The sequence below is a fragment of the Lates calcarifer genome, linkage group LG13 (assembly GCF_001640805.2).
Source record: "Lates calcarifer isolate ASB-BC8 linkage group LG13, TLL_Latcal_v3, whole genome shotgun sequence".
NCBI lineage: Eukaryota > Metazoa > Chordata > Actinopteri > Centropomidae > Lates > Lates calcarifer.
This window is the reverse complement of record NC_066845.1, coordinates 24267568-24273567: the sequence shown is the minus strand read 5'-3', so window position 1 is coordinate 24273567 and position 6000 is coordinate 24267568. Positions and strand designations below refer to the sequence as shown.

General features: G+C 36.9%; 1 protein-coding gene across 1 annotated transcript in view; it reads right to left on the bottom strand.

Moving 5' to 3' along the window:
- Nucleotides 1-418: 418 nt before the first annotated feature.
- Nucleotides 419-6000, bottom strand: part of mapk1 (mitogen-activated protein kinase 1) — a 30272-nt gene continuing 24690 nt past the window's right edge. The window contains exon 9 of the mRNA XM_018688482.2: nucleotides 419-4955. The gene's annotated coding sequence lies outside the window, so the exon portion shown is untranslated. The remainder of the gene's footprint in view (nucleotides 4956-6000) is intronic.

The following is a 6000-nucleotide window of genomic DNA, read 5'->3' as shown; positions in this document are numbered from 1 at the left end:
ATTTTCACTATTGCTTCTTGAGTTTTCAGTTATTTGGACTTGAATCTTTTTTGCAGACATCCATTACATCATATAAAATCCTCAAATTTGAGATTACTTGTAAAAATACAGAGACAATAACCACTTTTTAAAAACCTTGTTCCCCTGTTCAAGGATTTGGAGTTTATTTTATGACCAAATCAACACACCTGCAGACTGAAAGTGGCAGAGAATGACAGCCACAGCTCATGTTTTGGAGCCATTTTTACTGAGAATCTTCACTCGTCTCATTAAACACATTTAACTGCCGCTCAGAGAAACTTTTTTTTTTTTGCAGCTGTAGACAACAGGTGAAAGTTAAAGTTGTTGTCTCTTACTGTTGTGAACAGGTTTTTAAATCTGCATCGCTGCTCACAAAGACACGTCACAGAGATGTGGATGAAGGTACAGTGTTTTTAATGAACGTCTATTTAAATGTCATGGCAGAGTTGCAAAAAAGAAAAAAAAACAATTAAAAAACAGATTTTTTTCAAAGTGGCAGTCGGTTTTTAATAACAGCAAAGAAATGCTTCGTTCAAGTCAAATCCTTCACACAACAGCAAAATAAAACCGACCGATCAATTCAAAAACAATTTCTATGGCAGGTCAAACAGAAACCTTTAAAATACAACCAAGGATTTTATTTCATTTTTTTCCTTTTTTCTTTTAGTTAACTACACAATTAAAGGTTTATACTGATCAAAACATACAGAGTGAAGTAGTTCCACTGGAGACAACTCAAACAAGATTAGTGTCTGATAGAAACATAACATTCATTTTACAATAAAAATATCTGCACAAAAACATCAAAAAAAAAAAGAAAAAGAAAAAGAAAAAAGGCTCAAGGAAAAAAGGGTAACGCAAAAAATATAAATGTTTGCTTTTCATCTTTTCAATACAGTCACAAATCACACAGCTGTGGCAACAAATCTCTTTTAAAATTTACAGAAAAGAAAGATAAGGATTCCCGCCTGCGACCCCCCCCCCCCCCCCCCAAAAAAAAAAAAAAAAAAAATTAAAAAAATTGATTGTGTTCATTTTTAAGAGCGTATACTGCGATTACAACGGATTCCCGACTAAACAAAAGCTGCACATCAAATCTTGGATATCAAGACTATCAAAAAAGGCACAAACAGACAAGGTCGCACAAAGAACTCAGCAGAAGCTTTTTTGTCTTTTTTTTCTTAATACAACTAATCCCAGTTAAGGTTTTCCAGTGCCCTTAATGTTCTCACTTAACCCCCCCCCCCCCAACTCCCCTCCCAACTCGCCCCCCAAAAAAAGACTATCTACAGGCAAGTCAAGTCCCGGCAGGCACCTCGGATTAGTCCCATCCCAACTACTGTAGAAGCAAGTGCATTTATAATAATAGTAAGTGTGTGACAGACGGGTGTGTAGAGCAAGTGTGGAGGAGGACAGGTGTACTGGGACAGGTGAGTCTTTAACCTCACTGTGTCTGTGCAGGTGAAATCTGTGAGTGCAAAAACTGTCATTTCTGTAATGGAGGTTTGGTCATATTGTCTTTTAGAGGAATTAAATCTCTGTGGACGGAACCAAGAAAACCAGTTTTTTGGGCTTCAGCAAGAAGTTTTTTTTTCCTGTTTAAGACTTTTACTTAAGTTAAATGTGTTCAGACGATACAGATTCATAGAGAATGTTGAATTTTATATTTACCTTCAGACAAACTGCACATTTTTTGCATGTTTATCTGACCTACTGCCGAAAAGACTCTAGATTCATAGAAATTAATTGGAATTAATTCATTGGAAGTGGACTAATTTAACAACGAACTAGTTGACTTATCAATTAGTTGACTGACAGAAAATAAATCCTAAGCAATTCTAATAAATGCTTCATTGTTTAAGTCATTTAACTGAGGTAAAAATACTGAATATTTACTGGTTACAGCTTCTCACAATATGTGTAATTGCTGTTTTTTATTTCGTTTCATAGCAGCATTAGCTTAATTCTTGGTTTTGGACTGTTGGTTGGACAAAAAATGGTTATTAAAAATGAAAAATCAGGGAAATTTTGACATTTTTTAAGACTAAATAATAATAATAAAAATGATTTAATGAGATTAAACAACAATGAAAATTATTATTTGTTGGTAGTTCTGTTGAAAAATGTCTCTGATTTACCTACACATAAGACCAAATTACAAAGTTATTTCCAGAAAATATCCTTTTCTTTTCTTTTGATTAAAGGTCAGCAGACCAGTTGGATTAAAATAATTACAGAATAATCTGAAAACTTTAAGAGCAATTTAACATCTGTAAATCGTGTTTTTGGTGACCTCTGGTGGTTGAACTTTAGCCTCTTCTAAACATCACTTGACTGAATCTTTGGCTCCATCCACTGATTTAATTTGACTCTGCCCTCAGAGAAAACAGCTCAAACTTGTTTTTGACTTGTATGTAAATACAGAAGTAGTAGTTTACAGCTCGGACTAGTACTTTTTGTCACAGATCTTAAACATCGGAAAGAATGAAAAAAAAAAAAAAATCAGCCAAAGCAGCTCGACAGATCTGAAATTTAAATCTCTAATTTCTCACTTTAAGTGCCAGCAGAGTCTTTGATTCTTGAAGAATCCATTCAGGTAGATTGTTTAACTTTAATCTACTGTGAGATGCTTTAGTGTTGTTAATGTTTCATTCGTTACGTTGCTTTCTTCTGAAGAAGTCGCGATTCTGCGATCCAACGACCGAAGCTCGGGTGTTAGCTGTGACGCTGAACATTGTTTGAGGCCCACGTGTAAACAAAATGAAAGGACAGTGATACTCGAATGACGTCTCACTGCTTCGGGCTTTTTTATATGTGTGCCCCCCCACACACTACCACCCCCAACCCCCCCCCAAAAATAGTTTCCAAATCCACATATATAATCTTTAAAGTCATAATTCCTTTCACTTGAAATAAAATCTTCAAATTCAACAGTCTTTAATCAGCAGTTACTGACAAGAAGTGAAAATATGGTCTTGACTTCTGCTGCAGTTCTGTTTTTTTAAACTTTTTAAAAAAATTTTTTTGTTCATTTATACTGCAGACGTCTGCTGGTACTGACACTGCAAACTCGTTATCAGCATGAAAATGTGCAATTAAAGCAAAAGAAATGTTACAGAGGACTGAATGCGAAACACGATCGGTTACGATTGAGTATTATTTCATCTGCATCATGCCTGGATCCCATTTCTCAGGTTCAGGAAACGTCGTGTTTTATGTTTTTTTGTTTTTTTTGTGACCAGTATAAATACAGATATATGGTTATTCTCCTATTTTTGAAACCACAACGAAGACGTCTTAGCATGCACATGGAGTTCGACAAAAAAAAGAAGAAAAAAAAGATTTGAAAACCGTACAGAAACGCGAAAGAGAGAGAGAGAGAGAGAGAGAGAGAGAGGACGCCGAAGCTGGTAAAAAAAAAAAAAAAAAACTGGACGAAAAGCACCATGTGATTTTGGGAGGTGTGTGTGATATACCACAAAAAGGTAGAACAGAAAGAGCCTGGGCGCCGCTCCCCCTGCAGGATTTGCCCGGCTTGTGTGGCACTTAACATCGTCGTCTTTGTATACAGAGCTTATAACAGTCATGCAAAGGGCACAGTATTATTCTAACAAGGCGAGAAAGAGAAGAAGAAGAAGAAAAAGAAAACACGAAACAGGACGATAAGGGAGGCACGACAACATCTCCTCCAGACGAAACGAGTTGTGTTGTGACGATTGAATTCTTGTCCTGACGCAGTAAACCCTCCCCCCCTCACCCTGCACCCACCCTGCACCCACCCCTCCCACAAATATGAAAAATATCATACTGTACATACAGACTTGTGTGAGATAAACGGACTCTTCCTTTTAGGTTCTCATGGCTAAGGCAGAAAAATCGATGGTGAAAACTTTTCTTTTCGATTTCTGGCGCACAAAAACTGAAGCCGATGAGAAATGAAAACGGGCATTTCTTCTTCTTTTCTTTTTTAATTTTAATAAAATTTTATCACTATTGTCACTCTTGCCATTAAAATATCTTAAGACTCTTTCGGCTATATATATTTATATATATTTATTTCTATATTTATATGTATATATTTGCATTCGGGCCTTCTGTGTGTGAGTGTTTTTAAGGATTAAAATACAAGGTCGTTGATAAAATATTGATCCTCATCAACACCGAGTGATGGCTTGTGGCCCCACAAAGTTTCTGGCTGATTATGTGATTTCATTCATTGCATAAATCAGTTGATTTCATTCTGGTTTTTTCTTTTTTTTTTTAAACACAAAAAGAGAGGAAAAAAACAAAAAGAGAGAGAGAGATCCCTTGTAACAGTGCGACAAAGGTTAGAAAATTCAAAAGACCTTTTGTTTTTATGATGGTGGATGATTCGCATGAGTAATACATAGTTTTTTGTGCAATGTAGGCAGAGTTACAACCACGACAGTTGCACGAAAATAAACATAAACAACAGTAAGTCTATTGGACTGCACATAAAAGGTCTTGAGTAGGAATAAGCCGCAGCCAAAACGCCTTTGAGACACACACAAAAAAACTGTTTATCTTGGCTTAAAACACAAAATCACTCCCAAACTGTAAGCTGTGATGGGACTCCCCCCCCAGCCCCAACGCCCTCTCTCCTCTCCCCTCCACGCCCTCAGCCATCACCACCTCCGAGGGAGAAAGAAAGGAAAGAGAGGAAAAAGAAAATAAAGAGACAGAGAATGATTGATTGATTGATTGATTCCTGACGCCATTCCTGAGCAAAGTGGACTTGACGAAGTGAGACCCGAGGAATCCAGGTGATGTGGACAACAGGAGGAGGAGAATAAAAACCAAAAAAGAGAGAAAGAAAAGAATTAAAAAAAAAGAAAGAGAAATAATAAATCACAGCAACAGTGTGGAGGCGGGGGAGGAGCAGTGGCAATGCAGAAGCCAGTCCACAGAGTCATCTGGAGGAGAAGAAACAGTGACCGAGTGATGAGCTAATTAATTACACATCCTGTCCATTTAATACCATTTTGTTTAGAATTAGCTGAAGCCAAAGGAAAAACGAGGCTGATTAATTAGAAAAACACTAATTAAACTACAATGAAATGTCCATATCTAAGTCCCAGTGATGCCATTCTTTTATTTATTTAAATATTTTGTATGTTTGTCTTTATTTCTGATAACAGATGGGTCCTGGGCACAGATGAGACCGGTCTGATGATAAAATCTGTGCTGTCCTTCACAGATGATTCTCCTCAGCTGCTCTTTGATGGAGGCGTTTCTTGTTTTTCTGCTTTAAAAATACTGCAAATGTTTTATAATATACTTTTCTACTTTAAAAACTCCTGTGTGTTTTTTTAAATCATGATCATGTTAGTAAACTCATTTCCCGCCAAGCTTGAGAGTCGTCTGTCCATTCAGTATTTGGTGACACAAACTTTGATTAAGGCTCGTCAACACATCAACAGTTCTGCGTTTTAAAAAAGTTCAGCATTAACACGGCAACATAGTACTATGCCGAGCCAGTAGATGGCGATGTAACTTGAACACAAACACAGCTATAGTTCACCATAGAGTGGTGCAGGGATGATGCAATTTTTTGTAGTCCAACCTTGACGCTAGCATAGTCAGTTCCCTCGACAAAGCGCCAATGGGATTTTTTCATTGGTTTTTGGATTATTGCAAAAAATAAACTATGTGCAACAAAATCTATTTGTTCATCAGATAATCTTCATGTTTGAAGCCTAAATACAATCTCCAGTGGTAAAAAGCTGATGTTAAGCTAACGAAATACACCGCTAAGCTTCCAACTGGTCATTTCATTTAGCTCTGAGCTCTTCTACAAAAGCCTTTCTTCTTAGAAAGTTAGTGAGAGTTTGAAAGAGCGTGAGTAGAAACACAACGAGGCTGTAAAGGTGGACTGGTGAGTAGATGGGTTTTCATGTTAACGTCCCCGACAACCTCTGTAGTCTCATTTAGACACTCGTTAGCAACCGCCTTTTTTAA